This window comes from Zalophus californianus, chromosome 17 (assembly GCF_009762305.2).
Source record: "Zalophus californianus isolate mZalCal1 chromosome 17, mZalCal1.pri.v2, whole genome shotgun sequence".
Lineage (NCBI taxonomy): Eukaryota > Metazoa > Chordata > Mammalia > Carnivora > Otariidae > Zalophus > Zalophus californianus.
The window spans coordinates 24689374-24699420 of record NC_045611.1 but is presented as its reverse complement, the minus strand read 5'-3'; the positions used below and the strand labels follow the sequence as shown (position 1 = coordinate 24699420).

Here is a 10047-nt window from a genome sequence, read left to right as displayed (position 1 = left end):
TGAGTTATATATGAGTTTTTTTATGAATATGACACAAAATGAAAATTCCATTTCTGGAATTGAAAAAAATGTAAATTGGCTTTCATGCTCAAGTGAGTTGTTTCAGGGACTGGGTTGGGGGAGGGCAGGATAGATTCAGTGCATCATCTACTCTATATTCATATGTAATTGATGTAACTTTTAGCAATTGTTCTACATTTTGTAATATATTGGAAGAGTAAAGTAACAGACATTATTGATTTTAAACAGATCTTAGGTTGCCCTCATCAAAAGTTGTCTACTCTTGGGTAAAAGGCATTAGCAATATCTTTAAAAATATTGTAAACTGCTGAGCACTCGAAGTTTTAGTCCCTTTGTTGTTCAAGTTAGATTCTTGGATATCTTGCATTATGCCTATTATGTAGTGAGAAATGGGCAGTTGGCATTCTAGCTGTCATTGTTTGAATTTTCTTCAGTTTGGGGGCAATTGTTGTAAAGCTCCCTAGATGGATAAACAATGCTTTGGTATAGGGCATGAGAAACTGTTTTTAGTGACCCTGGTTGGCCAGTAACAAGGATGTCGTTTCTGACAGAGCAAACAAAGTTGTGAACAGCCATCACATTAGTGCTGATACGTGAGAGGTTACTTTTTTAAAAATTTTATTTTATTATGTTATGTTAATCACCATACGTTATATCATTAGTTTTTGATGTAGTGTTCCGTGGTTCACTGTTTGCGTATAACACCCAGTGCTCCATTCAATATGTGCCCTCTTTAATACCCAACACCAGGCTAGCCCATACCCCCACCCCCTCCCCTCTAGAACCCTCAGTTTGTTTCTCAGAGTCAATAGTCTCTCATGGTCCGTCTCCCCCTCCGATTTCACCCCCTTCATTTTTCCTTCCTACTATCTTCTTTTTTTTGACATATGATGTATTATTTGCTTCAGAGGTATAGGTCTGTGGTTCATCAGTCTTACACAATTCACAGCGCTTACCATAGCACATACCCTCCCCAATGTCCATCACCCAGCCACCCCATCCCTCCCACCCCCCACCACTCCAGCAACCCTCATGTGAGAGGTTTCTAAGGGTTGTGCAAGAAATTTCACAGAGAAAAGATGATAAAAAAGAAAATGCATGCACATTGGTGATGTTAAAGATGGTTTGTTCAAATTTTAAGTATAAATTGTGAAATGTCACATGTTATATAAAGGAATTTTCACTTGCAAAACAAGATTGGTTAGCCATCCTTATATTCCGCATGTCATACTGAGTTCCAGAGTTGTTTACTTAAGCAAAGGATATTTAGCTCTTTTTTTTTAATAAAGATTTTATTTATTTATTTGACAGAGAGAGACACAAAGAGAGAAGGAACACAAGCAGGGGGAGTGGGAGAAGCAGGCCTCCCACTGAGCAGGGAGCCCGATGCAGGGCTTGATCCCAGGATCCTGGGATCATGACTTGAGCCAAAGGCAGACGCTTAACAACTGAGCCACACAGGTGCCCCAGGATATTTAGCTCTTAAAGCTGGAATTATGGGCTCAAACTCAGGTCGTATGGCTGCAAGACCGTCCACCATGTCATTACATAGGAGTAAGGCACCCTTAGAAAATGCACCTGCACACATGAATATTAGAGCACCCCCCCATGCACATGCATACACATACACACAATGTGTCTTAAATGAACAATGTCAGTTAAGTTTGCCTTAATCTCTTGTATATTCCTTGAATAAAAGTATTGCATTATGCTCACTGATGCATCTGTAAAGTGAATGTGATTCAGTGAATCAGTGAATATGCCTGTGTGAGGCATACAATCAGTTCTTAATATCTTTGAAATGTGTGAGTGAGTGAATGTGTAGGTGATCAACGATTTATGGTGAGGCTATGTTAAATGTTTTTTAGGTGTGTCCTAGAGAAATTCTTTATAGATTTATCAACTCAAATAATTCTTATACTTGGAACAAATAACAGTTTTTACTCAATCAGTAGTAAAAGGTGGATTACTCAATTTGATAGCCACATACTTTCACAGGGGGAGGGTTTGGGGAGTAGAGCTGGAAAGTGTAATTGATATCCTTTGTAGCAACTTAACATTCTCACTTCCTGATGGCTCTGTTCTTAGCAAGAGTGTACTGGCAGAATTGCCAGGACACCAATCTTTCTAGGCTGCTTATTACTACCTTGTTATATAGGAACCATAAATACAGCTTAGTGAAGGAATTCAAGTGCAGGTTAATTGGTTTAAGTGTCTTTAATGGCAGCCTTCTGAGATCATTGGTCGCTATTTGTAATATTATCCATCCTGCCAGAAAGGAAAATGCAGCATTTATAGGAAACGATAAAGACTTCCATGTAAAAATTAAAACAATGTCTTTAACTGATAATACAGATTAGAGGTATTCCAGTTGGCCCTGTTATGGTAATTAAAATTTTAGGGTGATTCTGATTTCAGTACACTGTTCACTCTCTAAACTATGATGTGCCATAGTTTAGAACGGTAAAAGTGTTAGTGTTAGAAAACACTAGATGGTATCTAGTTGACAACCTCCTTATTTTGAGGGTGGTCACAAAAATGTCCTGAACTCTCCTAGCATAGCTCTCTCAATGACATCAGGAAACATGTGACTTTATATTTTGAATGAAGGATTCTGTGTAAAAATCTAGACACCTAACTTCTCTATAGATTCTCAATTTACATGATAGAATAACTCAATAGCAAAACTTACTCCTAGGGAAATCTGAGCCTCTGGCCATAGACGAATTGAAAACTTACCTGCTCTTCTGTATTTCTCATTGACTGACCCTGCAACTTGTAGGTTTTTTGGTTGTTGTTGTTGTTTGGGGTTTTTTTGGTTCATTTTTTGGTTTGCATTTGAAATGAATAATTCCATGAGCTTAATTTGTATTAATGGTATGATTATTACTGTTGTCATATTTATTTAGTACAGCATATTTCTAACATGAATAGTTAATAGCTGAATTGACATTTTTGAAGATATCCTTAAGAGAAGACAGGCTTTTATGAAGGAGAGAGAATGATTCTGTTATATCACAGTAATCAAAATTCCTTGAGAATGTAATGTGATACTCTACTTTTTATGACATCCTTAACACCCTTTCTTGCTGAGGCTTTTGCAGGGAAAAGGGAATAGAGAGAAGACTAAGGTGAAGGTTAGGCATACAGGGGAGTCACCCAGTGAGCATGAATTAGAGAAAAGATGGAATCACAAACAGTGGCATGCTTTCCAACTGTGAATGGTCAGGATTATTGGATACCAAGTCACTGAATGCACCTAATTCATTGATCAAAAAAGCAATTGGTCTTTGCAACCTTGTGAATATCAGAAATGGGATTTTAAAAGTGATTGCTGTGTGTATTCTGTGGCCCGACTCAAAATTCATTTAACATAAACTTCCTGAGAATCCCTCTAACTTCCAAGAACAATGCTAAGGCTGAGCAGACAAAGAGAGAAGTCAGGCTTACAAGCAACTCAGTTTGGGGAGGTCAACAACATAATTAAGTATCTGAGAGATGTGTTGTAAAAAGGAACCAATCTAAAAACATATTTTCTCCTTTATGGAAATCAAGGTGGAAAAAGCTAATGCCTAAGGAGCTTTTTTAAAGGGGAAGTAGAGTTCCGTGTAGGTAAGCAAGATGGGACAGAATGCCTTTGACATTATGGACATTGTATAGCAAATAGTCCTTCAGGTATCCAGGGAATTATTAAAGAGAGGTCTTCAAAATGAATATAGCAATCCTCATATGGCAGAAGTAGACCTCTACTTGTGGACTTTAATTTCTGGGCTTGGATCATCCGTACCCTGCTCCTTCCTTATCCTGAATGTCCAGGTTCGAAATCATCATTTCTATCTTGATAAGCTTACGTTTTCCATGCTGATTGTAAGTGCATGAATTTGAGCATAAGATCTTCCAAAATGCCCAGCAGAGCACCCCAGATATTTACTGGGTACCACATCTAATTGTGCATTTTATAGATTTTGTATTTGATATGAGAGCTTTTTTTCTGGAAGTGGTAGTAGATGGTCTTGAGAAATGAGTGCCTTATTTTTTTAACTCCCAAAGTATTCTATAGGTGAGGATGTCCTTGCTGCCAAGATTCCTCACAATCCAAGGAAGAAGCTGTACCATCAAGAAACTCCAGGTCAAAAATCACACTGGGGAAAAGACATGTCAATATCCTTGGCCGGTGTGAGAAATACGCTTGGCTTCATTAGGGTAGGAAATTTATGTCTCCTGAGCAAATCCCTGCTCTGTTTTGGCCACCTTGTAAAGATTGTCAGAGCCGCTTTCGCCTTAGGGTTTGTCTTGTGTTTAGAATTATGTTCTACTTGTGGCTACACTTCAAACAAGCACCATCAGCGGCGGTCTCCGTCTTACCGCAGGTGCCATCTACAGGAAAATGCAGCCTTTTCCCCTCATCCGCAGTTTCGCTTTCCGGAAGCCAATGATCCTCCTTCTGACGAATCACCAGAAGGTAGATAGCAGCCTGACTCTACCCACAACGCCTGTGTCTCTTCCCACGCCTGGTCTCAAGCAGGCGTTTCGTTGTCCGCAAACCTCAGACCAAGGAGACGGTGAGTACAGTGCCGTGAGATATTTTGAGAGAGACCACATTCACATAACTTTTATTATAGTACAGTGGACCCTTGAACATGGAGGTTAGGGGCACCGACTCGCGGCGCAGCCAAAAATCTGCCCATTAACTTCTGACCCCCCTCAAACTTTACTAATAACCTACTGTTGACCAGAAGCCTCACCGGTTATGTGAGTTGATTAACACGTATTTTGTATGTTATATGTTTTATACCACAGTCTTACATTAAGTAAGCGAAAGAAAAAATGTAATTAAGAAAATCTTAAGAGAAAATACATTTACAGTACTATACTGTAGAAAGATTCATGTATAAATGGACCCATGCAATTCAAACCCGTGTTTAAGGGCCAGCTGTCTATCGTTATAATTGCTCTATTTTATTATGTTTTTGTTGTTAATCTCTTAACTGTTCCGAATACAGAAATTAAACTTTATCCTAGGCATATATGGGAAAAACAGTACATATGGGGGTACTATCCATGGTTTCAGGCAGCGACGGGGGGTTTTGGAAGGTATCCCCCATGGATAATAGCTATAGCATTGGTCTGAATGCCTTGCTTGAATCCATTTTTGTCTGGCACTCCATGTTGTCTTTGTTCATTCCTACCAACAAAACATTCTTTGCTCTCCCTTTTTAACTCCTACCTCAATATTCACACTTTTATTTGACATTATTTTCCCAGGTATATACAACCTCAAGCTGCCCTCTGAATGTGAGTTTTCTTCTAGCAGGTCTACCGCGTATTTCCTCCCACCATTTAATCGAGGTTTATAAGCAGAAATTGGGCTGCTGCCACAGATGTAACTATCCAGGGACCGAAATGCCTTCCAGGTGGAGCCATTTAACGTTAGAGAACATGGGTATTGTTGTTGACTATTGATCTCTCTATGAAAGGAAATATTTTTGCCTTGACCAAGCTAGCATAAGTGGGTTTAGGCCCCGGTTGGAGCTGGGCCTGCAAACTCTCACACCTTCAAGGGATGATGTGATGATTTTTAAAGGATATTTGTAATGATATACAATGTCATCAAGATCTGGTCCCTATTATTTGTGTTGGTTTTTCTTTTTATTCTATGCATTCATCTACCCCTCTTGGTCCTGCTTTTAGAAGCTGTTATTTCCTGGAAGAACCATCACTTAGATCAGAATATTTGAATTCTTTATGATATTCCTAATCATTCTCAGAACAAGCATGAAAGCCTGGTTATGCTCTCTTTTCTAGTGGAATACAGTGTCTGTTACCCGGGAGAAATACATAAGCCTAGACCGTCAGGATTGGGACAGGATGCATTCATGTGACAATCACATAATGAGTTGTGAAATCAGGATTTTTAATGAGATTCCATTGTCTGCTATACAGATTAGAGTATGTCATCCTCCTGAACAAGCAGAAACATTTCCAGATTGATTGAGCCGTCTTTACTGAAGCAGTATCTCCATTTATTTTGCTGGGGCCTTCAACCCCTAAGAATAGTAGCTGATTGTAACTGCATAAATGGCATAATATTTTAGACACCTATGGAGAACTTGTGTGGAACTGAAGCCTTTTTTGAGCACAGCCTGCCATTGTACCTAGTTTTTATTCATTTTCCCGATTTCATTAGTAAGGATATTTGTATGGAAATGGATTAAGGTTTATAGGTTTATTTTATTGTGCTGTAAATTCTGCTGTAATTATACCACTGATGGATTATATTAAACTTCTTTGTGGGAAGTTTTCAAAACACATCAGACTCCGGAAGTGCTTTTGATCTACAAAATCTGCCTTTTTTGTCCCACCTGGAGTTACTGAGAGTCTGCCTCTATTTAGCTCGCCCACACCTTCCAACTCCTGTCATTTTTCTCTTCATTTTTAGGCTTAAAGGGTGCTAACTTAGCTGTGGTAAATATACTTGAAAGACCCTCCAACCCCAAGGGTATAAATGTTCATAAAAAAGCAAGCAAAATTGAATAAGGAGAAAAAGAATGAATAACAAGTTTAGTGAGTCTTACTGTATTTTTTTATACTTACCTATGACATTTTGAATATAAAATTTTCTGGAATGTAGAAGCATTTTCATGAATGAATCACAGAGGGGTGAAGGTGCTGCTGTGAATTCTGCTTAATTTTTCTTCTAAGGTAGAAATGACAGAGGACAATTTGAACAAATATTTTTTACCAAGGAGTTATTTAACTGGACTCTAGGTCATCCATGTATATCATCATATTCTAACTTTGCCGCTTCAAAATGCAGAATTTCTTCCCTGTTTTTCTTTAGTTTAGAAGACTGGGGCATAAATGTTTATCAGCCCATAAGTTTTTAAAATCTAGGACCAGACTTTTAGGATATCTGAACATAAGGGTCCAAGTCTCTGGACAGTGTTTTATTAAGAAGGAAGTGAGCCTACAGTCTTACTAGTGAGGCAAAGTAGAATTCAATAGCAAAGAGTCCTCTCTGAGCACTGAATTTGTATATCCATTGCCTATCCCATATTTCCATGTGGATATCACATACACATCTGACACTTAACCAGTTCAAAAACAGTGAAAGTATCTTAGTTTCTGCACAAAGACCTCCTACCTTTATAACCCCCAAATACAATTTCTTGTCAGGTTTGTCCCATCTTAAGAGGATCACCATATCTCATGCCAAAAACACACAAGTCATCTTTTGTCACTCAGATATTTTATCCAATCCAAAATCAAGTCCTCTCAATTTGCCCTAATTTAAAAATTGATCTCAAATTGAGCAAGTTTGCCAGCTTCAGAATAAACACCCTAGGCTAAGCAATCATGATTTTCCTCTTGGATTACTGAAACAACATCCTTCCTAGCATGTCTTCCTACCTTTACCCTTGTATGTCTCTGGTACATTCTCCACCTGGAAGCCGGAATGATCTTTTAAAATTGAAAATCAGAACATATCAGTCTACATTCAAAGCTTTCTAGTGGTGTGCCATGATAGTCAAAATTTATTCCAGACCTTGCCCTAGAGCCTGTTCACCTCCCTTATCGTTTTGCCCTGCCTCCCTTCCTGACCACATCCTCAACCCTTCTCTCCTTTGCTTATTGTTCCTCAGAAACACTGGACTTCTTGCCATTGCTAGGACACACTCAACTCATCTGTGTCATAACAGTTTATATGTTCTTTTCTCTCTCCCTGGAATGTTATTTCTCGACATCTGTGTCTTGCTTCCCATTCATTCATGTCCCTCTGCAAATATCTTCTCACAAATGTCTTATAATCACCCTATCTAAAATGACTGCTTCTTTCCTCCTTTTATCTTATTCCCTATTTTTTACTTCACAACAATGACCTCTGTCTATTTCATTTCACATTTAGTCATGTCCTTTTTATTCCCATTTCTCATAATAAATTTTAAAATTCTGGGACGATGGAGTTTTTCCCTTTATTCACTTGGTGTTTGCTGGTTTGTAGCATAGTGTCTGGCACATGATAGGCACTCAATAAGCATTTGATGACTTTATGACCAAATGAATGAATGAAACAGAGGTTAAGATTGAGTCCTAAGGAATTTGAGGAAAGGTAAATAAAGAGGAAGGTCTAGGAAGATCTGAGAAAAAACCTGGAGAGCTACTAAATATGGTAGACCCTTGACTTCTTTTCCATGAATATGTATTCCAGTGAGATATTCAGTGCTTCTTAGAAAAACAAACAAGTCATCAAACTGGCATCTGGAATGGGAATGGGGGGAAAAGCAAAGGAGAAGTGGAATCATTTAGAAGCTGCAGACTGTTCCTTTAGCAAATGACTGAATGCTAAATTTAATTGGATGTGCTCCACTAGAGAAAATAGTCTACTCATTAAAACATCAATACTTGAAGTTCCAAGCAATCTGGCATCTTTTTTGAATTACAATATGTACAAAAGAAAGACTCCTACAATATTTTATCCTAATAATAGTTTTTATCCATAATTTGTATTGGGTGTGCAATCTGTGGAGATGAGAATTTTCTAGACATTGATCATCTGATTTTGAATCAGTGTTATAAGCACATTCATATTTGTAAAACGGATAGATTGTTATATTCTAGTCCCCTGAGTTTAAATCAATTCCAACCAAACACACAAGCTTTCATATACTTTTTATCTTGATTTGGAACTCAAAGGAAAAGATCAGCTTTGTATAGTGGAAAGAATGTAAGCAGTCCAAAACCCTGAAATTTTATCCTAGGTCTAAACTTCAGTAACTCCTTAACCATAGGCTAGTTCTTCAAGCTCAGATTCCCCATATACAGTTTAGAGATTATTCCCAGGTCTGTTTTGAATATCAAATGATACAACATATATGCCTGAATTTTATAAATTTAAAAATATCATTAGGAATATCATAACAAAAAATATTAAAGTTAATGCAGAAGTAATCTTAACTTTGATTTGATAGATTTTTGATTTATATGCCAGTTTGGCAGTAAAATGTCAACTTCCTCCTGTGGTCTTCAACATCCTATACAGCAGTGCTCCTGACTCTTACCCACAGAACACCGTCCTATACGGCAGGGCTCCTGACTCTTACCCACAGAACACCGTCCTATACGGCAGGGCTCCTGACTCTTACCCACAGAACACCGTCCTATACGGCAGGGCTCCTGACTCTTACCCACAGAACACCATCCTATACGGCAGGGCTCCTGACTCTTACCACAGAACACCATCCTATACGGCAGGGCTCCTGACTCTTACCCACAGAACACCATCCTATACGGCAGGGCTCCTGACTCTTACCCACAGAACACTGAGCTTGTCTCATTGGTCTCGCCTTCCTTCTAACATGCCAGACTCATTCCACCTTGAAGTCTCCCATTTGTTGTTCCTCTTTCCTGGGAGTTTCTTCCTCCAGATCACTTGGTCCTTTTCCACATACAGGATACATTTCAGATGATATGTCCCCAGAAAGACCTTACTTGACAACTCCATGTAAAGAACCACCTTCTTTTATATGTACCTTCACAAATAGATAGTTGCTTCCTAGCAAATTTATACACTAAATGAATTTATGTATTTATGTATTTATTGATTTCCTCATTCTGCCATGCCTTACTTTTTATAAAGAAATATAAGTTTCGTGAGAGCAGGAACTATTGTTCATTAGTCTTAGATCCATGGTTATAGAAGGAAGGAAGAAAAGAGGGAAGGAAGAGAGAAGGAAGAAATGGGAAGAATGAAAAAAAAACACTTTAAATTGGAAAATTTTTATGAAGACTTTATGACTTTATTTGGCATATCGTGAATCCCTAATAAGTGATAATTGTAATGGTTATGGCTGTTTTTGCCACTGTTGTTAGCATTGCATACATTCAGTCCTCAGGAGATCGGAAATGTATATATACACATACATATATATATATATATATATATATATATATATATATTTTTTTTTTTTTTTAGAGAGGAAAGTCTTAAGATTTAGTGAGGGCATCATTGTTCCTAGAAAATTCATA

At 38.1% G+C, this 10047-nt stretch overlaps 1 pseudogene; it reads left to right on the top strand.

Annotated features, from left to right (window-relative positions):
* The first annotated feature begins 4525 nt into the window (after positions 1-4525).
* The window catches only part of LOC113936363, a 160469-nt pseudogene continuing 154947 nt past the window's right edge, over positions 4526-10047 (top strand).